Genomic DNA, 18721 nt, shown 5'->3' on the forward strand with positions numbered 1-18721 from the left:
TCATTCAGTTTCATATCATAAAACATATATTATTTAGATAAACACATGATTTACCAGAGCCATGTTATAAAGGTTTTAACAAACAAAGCTATATTTCTCTATTTCATCTTATAATCTCTAATATTTCCCTTGTTTCATAGTTAATGTTTTTATGTCAAATATATATTTATGAATATTATGAATAGATAAATAACATTCCAATTTAAGATAATAACAGTAATTTCTATGTTATATTTGTGCCAACTATAACCAAGGTATTAAAAGTAGGAAATGTTCAATAACACGTTTTTTAGTAATTCAAAGAGAAAAAGAATTAAAATTAAAGCTGTTGTTCCAAAGAACTATAAATTATATTTTATTATTTTCACTTGTCTGATATTTGTTAAATTTAATTTTTCATATTCTATGAGTGCTCCTTCCTTTCATACAACCAATCCATGTAAGTATTACTCTTTATGTATTTTTTTTGGATATAAAATTTAATAAAGTCATTCTAAAAAAACCCTAAGTTACCTCATAGAACAGCAGTATTATAGAATGATTTAAGTGACTATCAAAAGAGCAACAGGATTTTTTCATTAACTGTACATATGGCTATTATGTTCTTTTAAATTATATCTGTAATTATTATGATAACTAAGTATACTGAAAGTCCCATTACACAACTCCAGAAAGTAAAGTCCCTGTATTAATCTAATAATAGTTTATCTGTTTAACTGTACTTGGAGCTTCAACCTGACTAGAAATATTCTTAACCTTGAAACAACCAAAAAGAAAACCAACCATGATTCTTCCCAGACATATTCTATGTATCCCTTATATAATGGTTCTGAACTTAATCCGAGCTCAAGCCCTTTATATATTTGCAAACTGATCAAGGTGACCAGCGATCCTGTTAGAAAGATTTAAATTTTGAATACAGGCAAATTGGTGTAAAGGTTCATGGTTTTATACCAAGTCATCGTTTTCCATATTTGAAGCGGAAGGGTGAAGAAGAAAGCTTTCCTACTCTGCTTGTATTGAACTTCTCTCACCTGGAGTTTATGCGGTTGTTCATATAATTTAGAGTAGATTTGGCTGGAAGACCTTAAATCAAGTCCAAGAGTGATCGGCTACACCCTGAACAAGGTGGCATCCCATGGGTTGGTCTGAGACATATGGCAAGTAATAGACTCTGGAGATGCCCATAAAGCAAATGGAGGCAACTCTGGGCCCTCCTGGCTTCCTCTGCCTTTATCTTTATATTCCTGCTGACCTTCTTTCAGCCCCCCTCATTACTGTGCTCTCTCTCTTTACCCCAGAGCCCATGCATAGCTGTGCAAGATCTAGTGCCTGGAATAGCCACCCCCACCCCCCGCCCCACCACCACGCTTTGAATAGACAAGATAGAAGAGATAGGTTAAACATTTGGATGCTGGAGCACGTCCCTAGGTGGGAATCCTCTCAGTGCTTAGTTTCCTTCTGCAAACGGGTGAATAATAGTGCTATCCTCTCATTATATTTGTGAGGATTAGGTAAATTGACACTGGTAAAACACCTATCACAGTGCCTGGGGCAGAGTAAAGGTTAGCTATTACCATTACTACTATCATGTATATTATTCACCTGGTTGTCTAACTGATGTTGCAAGGATGCCTTCCTTAAATGTCCTGATTAGGTCAAATACTCCTGTTAAAGGGCTCATCAATGTTTATTCTTCTTTTATAACATCCATTATAGTCACAATTTTACACTGCTTTATGTAATTGTTTAATTAGGGCTAATTTTTATTATCACTAGACTGTGAGTTCCATGATGACTAAGAATATGATTTGTGTTAGGGAGAGTTTTTTGGTCTTGTTTTGTTTTGTTGCTTTCTCCTTACCATTGTAATCCCAAAATGAGTACCTAGCAAATAATAGGACTCCAATAAATATCAATGGATGAGTTAATACATTAGTTAATGAATACAGAATCTAGGAAATAGGAAACAGTTTTTTAAAAGAAAGAAACAAAGACAACACACTTAAGGATTTTACAAATAAGACAACTTAATTTGCATGAGATTAAGCTGGAAAAGTTAATGTGATCTGTCTATCACTTGGTCTTAGGTTTTGTTCTACATCCTGGACATCTTAACACAAATGGGCATATAGAGTAACACACTTGTTTAATTAAAATTTTGAGATGAGGACTTAACCAGATTGGGGTAGTGAAGAAAGAACTGTGAGTGCACGTCTGTACATGCACATACGAGGTCAGACAATTCGCAAACTCATCCTAGAAAAAGTGCCACATACCTCATTGCTGAATATCACTACAGTCACCTTCAAAGTACTCCTCTTGGGAAGCTATGCACTGATGCCAGTACCTAGTCCACCCTTCAAAGCAATTTTGGAACTCTTTCTGGAATGGCCATCAGAGCTGTCATCACTATTCTTGATGTCCTGAATGTCATCAAAATGTCTCCCTTTCAATATTTCCATTATCTTCACGTAAAGAAAGAAGTCATTGGGGGCCAGATCAGGTGAGTAGGGAGGGTGTTCCAACACAGTTATTTGTTTACTGGCTAAAAACTCCCTCACAGGCAGTGCTGTGTGACCTGATGCACTGTCGTGATGCAAGAGCCATGAATTGTTGGTGAAAAGTTCAGGTCGTCTATCTTTTTCACGCAGCCTTTTCAACATTCCAAATAGTCAACTTGGTTAACTGTTTGTCCAGTTGGTACAAATTCATAATGAATAATCCCTCTGATATCAAAAAGTTTAGCAACAGTGTTGCAACAAGTTCGCAAATGTAATTGTCAGACCTTGTATGTGTGTTATATGGCCCACATCTAGAATTGGTTGATATGAAACTTAACAAATCTTTAACAAGATTTGAAACCCAAACAGGAAAAACAACAATAAAATTTGGCTAAGTAATAATATAAATGGAGCTATAACACAAATATAATACAGAGCACCTAAGGGAACGATCTACAAAACAAAAATTTGATAAAGAGGTAAATAGACAAGAAAAAAACTCCTTAGTAAAAGAGAGAGGAAAATGCACATTTTAGGCATTTTTTTCTTAATCTGTAAGAAAATAATATATTCTACTTATATGAAAGAAAAAAAATGGCTTAATTGGAAAATTGTATAAGCATCAACTATTTTGTGTTTATTAGCTTACGTGTTAAATACTAACATCATTGTCTAGCATCAAAGGACCATTTCAGATTTGGGTCAAGTTCAGTCTCTGCCAATGAAATTGCTGCTTTCAATATTACACAACTGGTGTTCATGCATTTAAAGTTTTGGTTTAGTTTTCTTGAACCTAACATTTTAATAATATTCTCTCATAAAATGTCTACTTAGGTGCCACATTAGCTTGACTATTTAAAAAATTGCTTATTTCAGGGTTTTTTTTGGATATTGCTTTTTCCGTTGATTTTCTCAAATTATTTAGAGACACTGATTATTTTTAAAAGAGTGTTTGAAATAAAATATTTCATGATGGTCATATCAGTCATTGTCAATCATGTGAAACTCAATGTTTCAAACTAAAAAAAAAAAAAAGAAATTAAAATAATAATTCCACACCAGTGATTATCAACCTAGCATTACACCACCTGAGTGAAACTGCAAGAGACTAAGAGCCAGGAACACATTCTCATGTTATCAACTTTCTTTTTTTAATTCTGAAATTTTGGCTCTTTTTGCCTCAGTTCCTCCATCCTATAAACACTAACATGTTGGCAGCTAATCAAGTAATGATTGGAAAGTGCTTAAAGCTTAAATATTCTTGGAAGAGAAATAGAGTACAGGTGCAAAGTAAGAGAAATTTTTTTAAATGTTTTCCACAAATCGAGAAAAAAAATCACTAAATTCTTCTTGAGCCGTGTTTACACAAAGATTAAGCATTCCAACATTGCTATAATTCTAGGGAAATGGACTTGCCTGAGGTTGATGCATCTTATTTATTATTGTATACCTCCAATACTTCCAAAAAGCTTTGAGACAGCTTATAATGAAACACAAAGTAAAAATACCATACATAGGTAAAAGGATTTATGAAATAGGTATCAAAAAAAAATAAATAAAATAAAATAACTAAGAGAAGCTCTAGCAACTGGGAACAAAAAAATATAAGGTTTATACCAATCCTTTTCAAAGGAAAAAAATATGATGGCCTATGAAGATCACATTTAAGGAATAATAATCAAAAGCATGCCTATTCCTCAAGAAAAGAGAAATGCAACAGCCCGCCACTACATGAGTGATTTATTTTTGGAGATATCACAGAGGGGCATTCATTTCATACAAAAAATATTTACTGTGTGTTTCCTATGTGCCAGACACTGTGTGGGGAGATGGGAACACCAAAGGGGGGGGGGGGGATAAAAAGCCTAGTCTCTGCTTGAAATTCATCACTGAAAAAGGGAGATAAGCATTAATCAACCAATCAAAAAAGATGAGTATGTAATTTCAGACTGAGGTAGTTCTGGTGGAAAGGAATGTAATATGAGGACGGATAATAAGGAACGGGATCTAGACTGCAGACTGAGGCAAAGCTCCTTGAAGAAGTAAAGCTGGAAACGGAATCTGTTCAATGACTGAGAGTTTACTCAGAAAGGGTGAAGTTGTATAAAAACATCCTAGAAAGCAAGAAAAGAGTTTGTGTTAAGGCCCACTGGTAGGAGAGAGCTGAGGGCTTTTGAGGAATAGAAGGACAGCTCAGAATGGCTGAAGCATAGAGTAACATAAGGAAGGCTGAGGAAGTTCTACAGGGGCCAGAGAAGCAGAGCCTCACAGGCATATTAAGACTTTACACTGAAGCAATAAGGAGTTCCTGATGGCAATTCAACAAACAAACAAAAAAAGCCAGAGACATTTTCTATAAAACCATTTCTCCTACTGTCTCTTCAAGTTTAGAGTCTGGGAGAAGTCTTTCTAGGGCTTACTGTTCTGGAAGTTTTACTGAGCTTGTCGGAAAATACGTGATTGAGAAGGAATTGTGTTGAGCCTCTCTTTGCAGGGAAGGAGAAATAGCAAAAACAGAATTTTCTGGAAGTACATTTTGAGGGACTTGAATGGGAGGATTGTAGAGGAGAGCTTGAATTTGGCATGTAGTGATTTGCCTTTAGAGAGAAAATTCTTAAGAGTAGCTTTTTCCAAACACCATGATCAGAGAGCCAATATTTCTGAGGTAAATAGATTGTAGCCTTCAGGGACTTGGAAACAAAAAGTTGGAACCTACTGTTTTGTTCTGTTAGAAGAAATAGGAAGTTCCTTTTTGTCTTCTATTTTCTTTTGTTTATCCTTGCTAGGACCACATTCTAATCCTCTCCCCTTCATGGTCATCTTTTGACTGTAGTTTCTTTGTTGTTCTCTCTCTCTCTCTCTCTCTCTCTCTCTCTCTCTCTCTCTCTCTCTCTCTCTCTCTCTCTCAACAGTGCCTTTCTTTCTAGCTTGTTTATATTTTAAAGAATATTTTGTTTTGGTGAATGCATGATAGTCACAAAGGAAATTATTAAGAGGATCTTTCTTGTTAAAGTGACTGAAGTAAGGCAGTGCCCAGAGAAAAGCTGAGAAGACATACAATAGCGAGCATTCGTGGCACCGGTGGTTAAAAGCATGTTCCTTCAGTAGGAAAGAGGTCAAATAATGGCTGCATGGCTGTATTGGTCCATCATGTCTCTGGACTGACAATAGTATTTATCCCAAACAAATAACTTCATACTTGCCCATCGTATTATCCTGGACAGAATAGTGCTTATCAAATGCTTAGTCTTGAATGAAATGTTTTCTGTATGCTGGGGAGGGGAGCGTGAATACAAAGAGGTCTTTCATAGGCTTGTAGTTGCCCTACAAATTAAAGTCCCTCCCATTTGAATATTCCCCTGTGCACTCACAGGTTCTAGCCTTTGATTTGTAGGGTTGATAAGATTTTTCCCATTCAAATGAGAGTCAGTATTGATGAACAGGATTCATTTTCTATATCTATAGAGAAACAGAGTCAAAACAGGAATATAGGCACATAAATGATGGCTAATACGAGCCCCCCACACCCAATCATACCTACGTTAGACCTTTTGGGGACAGGTTTCAGTGTTGTGTCTTTTTTCTAATCTTACATCTAATCAGACAGCAGCCTGTAACTTTACTCATCATTACATATGGCCTATTGACAGTTGACAACAACTTTACTCCTCATTACATATGGCCATTTACAGTTGACAGCTGTCAACCAGGCACGTTCACATACGTTGCTTCAGAATCACATGGCATTGCAGAGAGTAGGGTGAGATACCAGGCCAACGGGCCCTGGATCAGCCTAGACTGAACCACTGCAGCTGGAAACCACCTCCCTGAAATAAAACAGATCCCACACTTGTACATTTAACCTCAGTATCTCAGCCTTAAAAATTCAAATTAAATGGTCTTTTCTTTCACTCAATACTCTGAGAGCACTTTTGTTCTGGTACTTACTTCTGACACTAGTGCTTTACTTCCCTTGCTATTCAAGTTGATTTCCTATGGAGGAACGGGAAATGGTACTGTGATATTTAGACCACAAGGAAACCCTGCTCCTTAAGATAGAGAAGTAGGCATATCTCCACTTTGAACATGACCAAACACTGCCTTTAAATTCAATGAATGAAAGATCACAGGAATTAGGAAACAATAGTCAAATCACAAAGTATAAGACTTCAGAAATCTATCTGAACTGCCTATTTTCAAAACCACCTCTAGTTTGAAGTACGGTAGAATAAAATTGCTGCCAGTACCATGGATGGAAGTTGAAAGACTGTGATGGTAAGTATGTCAAAATTTATGAAGAGCATCTTCCTCAACATTATGTATTCACTTAGCATATTTTACACCATAGGTATTTATGCCAACCTATTCTAAGCAGGTATTATGGAAAGGATTTTAGCCAAGTCACAAATCACCTGCAGCCAGTGATTACTAACCTTTATTACCCGAGCAAGAGCTAGAGCACTTTGGAGGCACAGCTTAAACATGTCAAAAGGTTGGTTTTCCATTAATACCAGCAGGAGTAGAAAATGACACTGCAGTTGTCCCTGAAACAGAGAAGCTGACAGATTTGCTGAAAGGTTCAGCCATTGTAGGGTTTTGTTAAAAATCTAAAGGTAGCAGCATTTCTCTTTGAAGTTCTGAAGCATCTTGGAATTCAAAATGCTCCACAAAGAATAACTTGGACAACTGGATTTTCCAAAACTGCATTTTAATTTAGCTTTTAAAGTATCATGCCTAGTCGTTTAGGGTGTCAATTCATTCAAAGGTACAAAATAATATCATTAAGAATTATCACAGAAGGTACCCAAATAGATTCCCAATTCAGAGGATGTATGCCAAGATCTCGTAAGTTTAATTGAAACACCCTACCTTTCCCTTGGGCATTCCCAATAATTTTAATTGAAAGACATTTAGTAGTGGCAGGCCCACAGTTCTGAGTATTGTACATTGGCTCTTGTACTGAAGACCTTTTCCATTCAGAATGTGAAAAAAAAAAATCAGATTCCTGATCATTTGTCCTTTATAATTCCTGTAGTTTTTTTCTAGTTAAACTTAACATCTAAGTATTACAGTAAAGATCAACATCCAGGACTAAATTTCCTAGAGTTGGCAGCTATATTATTCTGTATGGGAATACTCAAGAGATAACTAGACTGTGTTTGGGAAGCAGCAACAGCCTGTATGAGCCAGCTGTTACCAACACAAAAACTTACTTCTACTAAAATTTATATAATTAAACATACTGAACTTCTTCAAGAGAAATAAGAAATCTTAGCTACTACTCTTATAAACCTGGTATTTAGGAAGTCAACGCGGTTCATTCTTATCCTATAGTTATTATGGAGCCGATAAAATTTTCATGTTTGTCTGGTGAACTGGGAAAAGCATGCTAACATTGAACAACAGTAGTCTTAAAATATGTATCAAAGATGTGACTTAGAATGGAAGGGAGTTGTATTCTCTCACTCAATATTTAGATGACCTCCTTGAATTCCAAAAAGGAAACACTTTCTACATTTAACAAAATGTAATAAAATAGCTACTACTTATTTCCTTGTATCTTCTGGTCTGACAGTCTCTGTTATACTGTAATACTACATTTGAAAGAAAGTACCAGTCTACTTTAATACATACCCCAGTCTTTACTGAAGTGGGATGGTCAAATATTCAAAAAAGGAATTAACAAGGCATCTATGCTATCACAGCCCAATATATCTCAACATCGCAAACCCAGTTATTAAAGGAAATACTGCTGGAAAAAAAAAAAGTGTAGATTTTTGTTTAATTTACTAACAAGTTTAGGATTTGTTTTTTATTCTACAAATCTCAGACATTTTTGCCTCTGCTAGCATTACAAGAACACATCTCAGCAGTGAGGGAAGAGGGAAAGAAATACCTCCTATATACTCTGATAAAAATGAACATATTTCCTAGAAAATAGTCTAATTTCTCTGGTTCTATAGAGGAAAAACTGGCTATGACAAACATTGCAATTCTATTAGCTCTATGTAAAATTAAGATGACAATGAAACAAGTTAATTTCCTAAATGCCAGGCATACAAGAATACTGGCAAAGACCTATGAAAATTTTACCTCTAGTATCAAAGCCAAAACAGTAGCTGTTACTATTCGCTACACTTGCCTTAGTTTTTACATAGAGAATGTGTTTGGTTTCACAGGTAATTGGTAGCCTTGAGCACATGTAACTTACAATCACTGAATGAAAAGATTTGCTTTGGTGAATTAAAATGGAACAATTTCTCCAAAATAAAGGGGAAAGGGCGAAAAAAAAAAATGTTAAGGGGATTAATAGGCAAGTGTTTCATCTATTTTTGCATTTATTTTGATATTGTAAAGGCTTTAGGCATCTAAAAATATACCTCTTTTATTCTTGTAAGTCTGCAAGATTTGGCTTTTGGAATAGAAATAGTTTAGGTGGGAGGGAATTGTTGAATTCTGTATCTATGCTTAAAAAAAAAAAAAGCCTGACCATAACCCGAGGCCTCAGCTCCTGCAGAGTGCCTGTTGTTATGAAAGCAAGGTGCTCCACACGATCTAATCATAGCACTAAACCTTGTTACAAGCCCTTTTACAGCTCCAATATCTGGGTTACATGGAAACACGCTGGAGAGCCTCCTTGTACTATGAAATAAATGTCATTCTGACTGGCATCCTCTCTTCCAGCAAGTAATTTCCCTCTGCTGATAAATCGATACAGCAAAAACAAATGAGAAGGCACAATGGGCACAGTGAGGATTACATTTTTATTCATTTCAGAGCCCCTGCAGCCAAGTTTCTTAAGCACAATAGCAGAAAATGATGCACTTGAGCTAGGAAACAAGAGAGATACATAGAGACATTGAGATAAGAAAAGAAAGACAAAAAAGGAAAAAAAAAAGAGACAGAAATGGGAACAAAGAGAAGGCCAAGAAACAGGAAGCAAGTGCTGTTCCCTACCAAGCAGTTCAGACACAAACTTTTGTTTGAAAGTGAGGTTAGCCTTCACTCTCCTCATGGATATGATAGGAGAAACGTATGTACCTACTCTTTTACTTCTCTATTCTGTAAGGTTGCAGGTAATTTGAACAGGATCTAAGATCTTACTTTTTTTTTTTTTTTTTTTTTTTATTGATTGCTTATATCGACATAGGATCCACATACGAAAACTTAGCTAAAAAACCCAGAACTAAAAATAGTAGAAGACACACAATCTGTATTTATTCATCTCTGGAAGTCCCCTCAAGCCATTTATGGTTTTCATTGCCTTGAAGGAAAGATGGAAAAGGCAAAACAAAAGAGACCCAAGAACAACACACTGACTATTCATAAGAAGAATGGGAAATTCCCATGAAGATAGCTTTTTAAGATTGATTTTATAAGAATGGATTATCATGTAAAAGGAAGGTGGCACATGTTTTAAAATGAAAATTTAAGATGCTTTGTCTTGGGAAGGAAAATAGAAAGGACTATTTCATAAAACCTTGAAAACCCCACATTGCCTATGAAGGGGTAGTATCACATTTTCTGTTATTTACCATGGTATTTAACTCTTCTGAAGGCAATGGAAGTAAACATGAAAGAATTATAAAGTCTTAGTAAGGCTATATATATGATATGCTATTGTAATCCTTAAGCTCAAAATTAATTATTGGGCAAGTTATTCAACTACCTGTGGCCTTAATTTCCTCATCTATAAAAATAGGGATGATGGTAATAGTAACTACGTCAGGGCTTTCGAGATAATTATATTATTTAGTATAAGTAAAGGGCTTAGAACTCAGAGTTAGTGTTACATAAATGGAATCATCATCATCATCATCATCATCATCATCATCATCATCTGCTGCTGCTTCCCAAGCTATAGTGAGTTGTTTGGGTGTTGTCAACATTGTCTGTTTGCCCTACAAGGTAACAATGTAGTCGTACAACACATTCTTGGTGTTCGTACGCAGTACAAGACTAGATGGACTAAGGGTCTCATCTAGGCACAGTTTTTAAATATTCTTAACTGTTTTGTGATATCCCAAAGTCAGTATACTGTCTTGGAAGAGAAAGTCAGAAAATGTATCGCTATATCAAATCTATTAGTATTCTTTTAATTTTTTTTATTTAGCGTCTAAAGTCTGGAAGATAGTATATACTTTTTCCTGTATAAATATATATTAAACTAATGTCTCCTACCATCTTTCCAATGATAATTTTAAGTCAGTGTTTAATATATTCTTAACGTGATTTATGATCTTTCTCCTTTAGGCTTTAATTTGATTACTCTTCGTTCTTTTAAGTGCTTTGGATTAGTGTGTGTTTATGACTCCTCAGTCATTCATTATTGTATTCCATTGGCCCATCCATGCTATTGCTTAAGAGAAGGTAAGAAATAGAAGAATAGCTCATACTGGTTATTCACCTGTTCCACAGACTTTGATAATAAATGAAGAGAAACAAGAAAAGAAAGCAAGGCAAAAAGAATGGTGGTGGATCCTCCTGGCCTCTGCCATTCTTTTTCCCTTGTATCATCAATAAATAAGGGTGGATATAAGACTAAATCAGAGTCACTCAATATTTTTATCAGTAGCATCTTGCCAAATGAAACGTTTTAGTAAAATCTTCCCTAATATCCGCCCCCATGAAATTTTAATATACTAGATATACTGTATATACTGTACATGTATCTGTGGCTTTTGCATATAAAGGATAGGCCTTTTTTGCCTCCGAAGAGCCTAAGCAGCAATAACATGTTTTTTAAAATGCATGGACTAATTCTTATTATGAAAGCAGCTTGCCACCTAGCACGTTGGGTCCAACAAACCTGAAAAAGTTGAGTTCAAATTCAGCTATATGTAGTTCGTGTTTTGTAGTGAGCAAACTTTTAAGGACTAATTCTTTGCTGTGTAATTCATCTTTCCCCAAATCCACAACAGTGCTTTGAGGGTGGAAGATATGTGGTAGTTTGTGAGAAATGCCTAAGAAGCTACAAGGACTAGGAGTAAGGGGAATGGAGAGGAAAGTGGAATTGTTTCCAATTAAGGCAGCTAGGGAATTAGGTAGGTGGAATGTAATTATCTACATTGGAGTTAGGCCAGGCTTCTGGGCTCTTTGGAAAAAAAAAAAAAAAAAGGCTCTGTGATCTTTAATGAATAGAGAGGTAGGTCCAAGTTTAACATCTCATCCAAAAAAATGGAATAAGATTTTTAAGTTCTCCTTTCCCGGAATATAAGTGGCATTCTTCTGTAACGAATTTGAAACTGCTTATAAGTCCCATGCTTCGATTTGAAACAATTATTTCATAAAGCAATGAGCTTGGAAACGGGAATATTGGAGAAGAGACAGTAAAACAGCTCCAGCAATCAATGAAAGAAAAGGCACAATTTTTAGCAAATAAAAGTCAAATTTCAGCATTTTGAAATACAAGTTTTTGTTAAGTCATACCAACATACGTCTAAAATTGAACAAGTCCATTTATGCTTTCGGTTACCTGAAGAAGTAATTTTTAAAAGAGGTTGGTGTTGCTCAAAACCCTTCCCCAATGACTGGGCTGCCAAGGCAGTGTAATGAAAACTGATACCTTTGCAAACTCATGAAGCTGGAGATGTATGGCCAATAAATGTAAGCAGACATTATATCCTTCATAATCAGGACAAAATGAAGATGTAAACTGAATAAATACTCGAGAACTATCATAGCATCTATTAGATGTAATGACTAAAGTGTTATACACCTTTTAGGTCAACTTTCATTTAATTTATAGCTTTCCTTTCTGTAGTTTGAAGGGAGTGAAAAATTCTCTCTAATTTCTCCCCCTTTCATGACTTGACCACGAAGATGAAATCAGGGTACTTTAATTACCATTCAGAGCCAAAGGATTGCCCTTTGATATGGAAATCCCACTTCTGCGACAGCCTTTTCCCTGGCCCCTTCTTCCAGCTCCCAACAGGAATTTTAAGTAGCTTTGTCACCAGCTGATCGTGAAAGCTAACTGTAGCTCTTTCCTGTTAAGTTTTGTTTTATACTATGTTTCTTTCACCAAATTGGAATTGCTAAAAGCAAGGAGGGCGTGGGGGGAGAAGGAGGAGAGAGAGAGGAAAAAAAAGAAAGGAAGAGAGAGAAAGAGAATAGGAGAATATGACCGACTATCCATTAGAGTTGCTGAATTATAGTTTCTACCCTGTCAAGATGAAGTGTGGCCCATCTTGCACAAAGCCTCTCACTTTAAACACACAAACACAGCACAAACCGATGAAAGCTGCCATGTACCGTTACCCCATTATTGTCATCTGCCTGCTGCATGACTCCTGGCTTTGCTATAATTATTAATTGCACTTGTCAACTGTCATTAATTCCTCTTTAGCATCCCTGTCTTTGAGTAATTAGACAGAACAGCTTCACTGAGCTCATTGTTTAGAGTCCCTTGAAAGAGCCCACTGGGCTTTCTGCTGAGAAAACCATCAGGAATACAATAGAGTACTTCTCAGTTAACCCTTTGAAGTGTGAATAGAAGGGAAAGTGCTTTCACAGGTTTGTGTGGCCTGCTCTGCTTTGTGGGTCCTTAAAGTCATGGTCAACTACCTGATACATGGAAGCATATTTTACATATTTCTTTCCTGCAGAGAAGGGCGATTTAAGTTTATTGAAAAGTCAGAGAAAGTCCTTAGAAAAAACAGAATTTCCAAATTAGCATCATTGAATTTTCCATCATTTTCTCATTTGATTATATGCTTTGTATTTTGGAGAAGCCACATTTCCCCAAAATAATATTTTCCCAGATTTATTACTCGTATATACATTTACATATATTACACACACACACACACACACACACACACACATGAATTACACATAAAGTTTTTCCAGGTGACCATCGATTTCACTAACTATAATTTAGATCCCAAATTTCAGTTTTTAGTTAGTCCTTTTACCAGACTCCCACATAAGGAATCAGTTGACAATAATTTTAATTGTACAATTGGTGGTTCTCAACACATTTTAAAATTTTATTTTAAAACCCCTACCCTAAAACCTAAGCCATATTTGGCATTTCGTCCATGGCCTCTAAAATTTCCCCGAATTTAGCCCCTCTCAACTGACAAAAGGAAACACGGGCAATGTGGTTTATATTTGACTAGTAACTCTAAATGAGAATTACTATGCCAAAATGTTAAATAACAATACATAAAAAGCACCTTAAAACTGTAAAGTGTTATAACATGTCATATAAGTATTTTGTCATTATTGACATATAAAACTAAACTCCTTTGATACTGTGATATTTATTTGTAGCTTTAAATTCTTCAGTAATTAGAAATAAGCCAAGAATGGGGACTATTTAGCCACTTTGTAATAACATTGTTAATAATATCAAAATAGCTAAACCAGTCATATAGTAAATTTTCTTGAACTAGCTGTTCCACTGAAAATAAAAATCATACAAATTTCTCTTGAAAAAAATTAAAGTCTATGGACTTTTGGAAAATAAACTAAACTAATTTGGCATCAGAGCTATTTCCTATTTTATCTAGCTACAAGATTTTTTTTTTTCAGATACCGGGTGAGTACTTTTCAGCAATAATAGCATTTACTGAGGTCTAGATATGTTCTCTGTGTACTTTATATACATCAGTCCATTTTATGCTCAAATCGCTATAAAATAGGTACCATTATCTCAATTTTAGAGATGGGAAAACTGAGCAACGAGTAGTTGAAGTTTTCCAGGATTGCACAGCTAGTCAATGGCAGCCAAGGACTGGTGAGCCCCAAATTTCCATTCTTAACCACTCTTCTAGACCTCCTCTCCAGGGACAAAGCTACTATCCTAATTTAGGTTTCCATTCAATAATAGGTCACAGATTTAGGTTTCTGGCAGTGTTTCCGAAAGAACGAAATAGATTAATATATCTGAAATACTTGTTATAAGAATATGACACAAAATGTGCTTAACATCTTAGGAACTTGGCATTTGGTATGTTCAAAGTGGAACAGTGTGTGTGTGTGTGTGTGTGTGTGTGTGTGTGTGTGTGTGTGTATGTGTGTGTGTATGTGTAGAAAGAGAGAAAATGAGTTTCACAAATGTTGAGGATTATTCCAGTTACCCTTGGACACTATTATTCTTGTGTGTAATTACTAGGTTATGAGGGAACCAAAATTTTGCCACCCTGAAGTTGCATTTTGGAATATTGGTTTTAAGCTTTTTATTAAGAAACAGGACTCAGAAAGAAATCTTGGACCCTTTTCTTTTCCTGCCCCAGAGATTCAGACAGAAAAACTTGCTTTATGAAGGGAGGCTTGGCTTAATCATCTTAAGAAGCTTCGCTCTAGCATTAGTCAGGAAGACCCCAAGTCTGTTAGTTAGATACCACCTGTGTCCCATTGTTTCTGAGTTGCCCAGCAAGAATTTTCCTGTCATATATTTTCCCCTCTCCCTCAACTACCTGTGAATTGCCCATTCTCACTTCTGAAATCTAATATCCTGTACACCCCTTTCTCCTTTGTCCAAAAATGGCTTATATACCCAGTGTTGCCTCACTGTCTTTAGAGTTTTCATGCTTATGTGAATTCCCCATGTGCACATATTGAAACTTTGATTTTCTCTTGTTAATTTGATGATTAGCCCTGATGGAAGAACTTAGAAAGTGAGAGGGAAAATACTATTTTAGCCCTTACAATTAATATTAGAAAAATGCATTTTGATTTATACACACATGTACACATATATATTGAACTATTAAATAATTTACTACATACCTAGTCTGTGCTAAGAAGTATGCAAAGCACTGAGGGAACTAGCTAGAGAAGTATAAATTATGACTCCTAACTAACAGGGGTTTTTTAGACTTATGGAGGGGACAGAATTTTGAGAACTATACAATTAACACACTACAAAGTGCTAAATGGAATACAATCAATAAAATAGATTAAATGAAAGAGCTAAGATCAATGACAAGCTGTTACAGGGAGAGAAAATGTGGCTTATTTAAAGGAAAAACTAAGTATCAAAGGTATCCAACAATGAATCAAGCTGGTATGATAAGTTATAAACACCTATCACTAAAAACATTTAAGTTGGGTGATGACCTATAAAGAATGATATAAAGGAATTTTTGCAATGGTTGTCTGGTTGAGCCAGCCTAAACACTGTCTAGTGTCATCTTGCATGTATTAGATTCTATAATTCCATAAAATAAATTATTAGCAAGGAAGAGAAACTTTATTTTGTTTGTTCTTTATAGAGAAATTTTGAAGAAATTTGGTATTGAATTTGATTTTGCAAGATCAACTGTAGATGAGAAAGTCGTGAGAGGAAAAACAGAATTACAAGTGCAAAGATAGAGAAGTCGAAATCATAAATACTTAGTGGAAAGATAAGTTAAAAAGACATGACATCAAAAGTAACTTGAAGTGGGGGAGCAGGTATGGCGGGGATGGTGTGAGGGGGAGTGAGTAGAAAGTAACAGAAAAAGGGCTGTGTTAGCAAAAAGGAGGCAAACTCCCAAAAGGAATGACCAAGAGGTTTTTTCACTTGATTCTCTGGGGTTGATTGGGGTGAAAGAGCATCATGGATGAAAGGTGAATTAGGAGACAGCTAGAGTTTGGCACTGAGTTCTGTGGGGACAGAAATCCAGTTTTTCACTGCTAACTGTGACCTTAGGCAAATAACTTGACCTCCCTCTATCTCAATATCTATATCATAGAATTGTGAATGAGGGTAAAAAAGATAATCCAACACATCAGAATTCCAACTTAATTGTAAAACAACTGTCACTGAAAACCACCTGAAGACTAGCTGAGCAGATTTCCTATAACCAAGGATACAAAGAGGAAGCCACTTGGAGACAGGCTGATACCATCCGTATCTTTGGAGAGCCTTCACAAGCCTCGTACTACTTTGGATAGATGCTGTAGTTTCTCAAGTATAAGTGGAAAGCGGGGTCAGCCTGCCAAGCTACCCTGCACCTACTCAACGACTAGTGAAGTCACAACCATGTGCTGGGGCCAAGGGGGCGTGTTCATGGCATACATGCTCAAATCATCTCTTCGGATGATTTGGATACCATGTCACCTTTCAGAGGAACAAGTATTATGAGCTAAATGGAATCATATCAAAAGGGACTGTGTCTTTAAACATAAAGAACGCAGTCCAGTCTGGTAGTCGCATGTATTGTTGCTGTGTTGAGCAGACAGGGTGGTTTAATGATTTGAAAATCAACATATTATTAAACATTAAGCCAGCTCCACCTAAGTTCATCAGTGCTGCAACATCACCTAGGGTCTTCACCTCTGCTCCTACAACGCCAACTTCCACATAGAACCTCAAGACAGAAACTACTGCATCTTCTCCAACGCAGATAACAGAGACTCAGCATATCACACCACAGGAAACAAATGCGACCAACTTACTATTAAAGTCTGGCCCAAAAGATGGGAATGGCACTGTGGCACAGCCTTCAGGTGACATTTGGCAACACAAGGAAACTCACATGTGCCTGTAACAAAACCCACGGATGATCACCAAGGATGCCCCTGTATTGGAATCTCCATTACTGCCATGATATTGCTTACTATTTGGGCTGTCATAGTTACCAAAAAATATTTATGCATGAGAAGAAAGCTGGTAAAAATAAGGAAATTTTCATCTAATGACCCTCAGACTGGAACTTCACAAAATGCAGCTGCAGTGCACTACCAAGCAAATGACAAAATCTTCTTTGAGAACAATCTTTACGGCGTGCATTAAGACCCAGGGGCCCTTTAAAGGGTTTCGCCCTTGACTGCAGAAGACAATGACCAGATCACCATGCCACAGTCTTTTTAAGCTCCAGGATGATTTTTCTGTCAATTTCCCACCACATTCCAACACGTAAGTGACGTTGGGTAGTATCTCTAGCTCTTCTGTGTTTAGTCAACCTTATTGGTAACAGAGCCCCAATTTTTTATATGAAACAAAGAGTTAATCCATGGAAAGCATTTAGAAAAGTGCCAACACATAATGAGCACTCAAAATATGTTAGCAATTATTAATATTTCAATATACTTATTGCTAATCAATACATTTTAATTCATGTCTAGCTGGTATACATTGATGGTAAAGGACAGAGACGATGTAGGGTGGTATACTTTTCTAACAGAACTGCTCCAAAATGGAATGAATCTCCTTGGGAAGGAGTACATTTTTTATTATTTTTACTAAACAATTTATGATGAGGAGGGGAAATTATCTATCATAATGTTGTGAAGAGGTTTTATACAATAAATGGGAAGTTGAATCACATGCCTCTTAGCTCGCTTCTCATTCTAAAATGTTGCAGTTCTAATTGATTAACAGGAAACTTAGCAAGTTAATAAGGAATGGAAGTTTTTAGCCTTTTGAGAAAATAAAACCTAGGTAATTATTTCCCTCGGCTTGATGAAGTAGTGCAGCATCAAGTGTGTAAGCTCTAGAACAAGACTGTCTAGATTCAAATCCAGGCAGAGTCATTTAATTCTCTAGTGTAAGCTTGAGTAAGGCTGCTTAGTTTCCCATGCCTCAGTTTCCCCAAATATAAAATTGAGATCATTGAACTTACCTCAGGATTATTCTGAGGGCCAAATGAGTTTAAGCACACAAAGTATTTATAAAGTACTTATGAGTGTTCAATATGTGTTAATTATATCCTTGTCACTGAGATTAAAATGTAGAATGTGAAAGAATAGGAAATACTAAATTTTGGAGAAAAGAAAGTAACTGCTGTGTATCTGCAAGAACACACTTTACACTCTCTTTTTCTATTTTTACTATTCAACCTTTATAATCCTTAAATCAATGCGACTCAAAGGTATAGCAGAAAAATTAGGTAATGGACTAAGCCTGAACACTTTCGGCGTACATAAGCTATAAAAAAACTCTATAATGAAGTATCAGTCAATTGAATTTGAATTACTTGGATTTACCATGATTACCAGCACCCACTCTTATTAAATGCACTCATACAGTTTCTACTGGGAAATTTATATGTATTACATTTTATTTTGGGTCTCTTGAATTCCAATACCCATCAACCAAATCCATACAACACCACAAACTAGAGAAACCTTTGTGGCAGTGGACAAAGCATGCTAAATATTGACATTTTCCCTCTAGGAAAATAAAATGTCAATGCCATCTAACTATGAAATTAGATAAGATTATGCATAAACTCTTCAGGTTTAATTTAACAACCTGAAATTTACAGACTGAGCTGCCTTAA

The 18721-nt window shown here is 35.9% G+C and overlaps 1 protein-coding gene and 1 pseudogene across 14 annotated transcripts in view; one reads left to right on the forward strand and one right to left on the reverse strand.

Moving 5' to 3' along the window:
• The window catches only part of LOC109449598 (hepatitis A virus cellular receptor 1 homolog), a 30767-nt pseudogene extending 13535 nt beyond the window's left edge, over window positions 1–17232 (forward strand).
• Window positions 1–18721, reverse strand: part of SOX5 (SRY-box transcription factor 5) — a 946176-nt gene that overhangs the window by 663245 nt on the left and 264210 nt on the right. The window lies entirely within an intron of this gene.

The sequence above is a fragment of the Rhinolophus sinicus genome, chromosome 1 (genome assembly GCF_057876585.1).
Source record: "Rhinolophus sinicus isolate RSI-liver-muscle chromosome 1, RSI-T2T, whole genome shotgun sequence".
Lineage (NCBI taxonomy): Eukaryota > Metazoa > Chordata > Mammalia > Chiroptera > Rhinolophidae > Rhinolophus > Rhinolophus sinicus.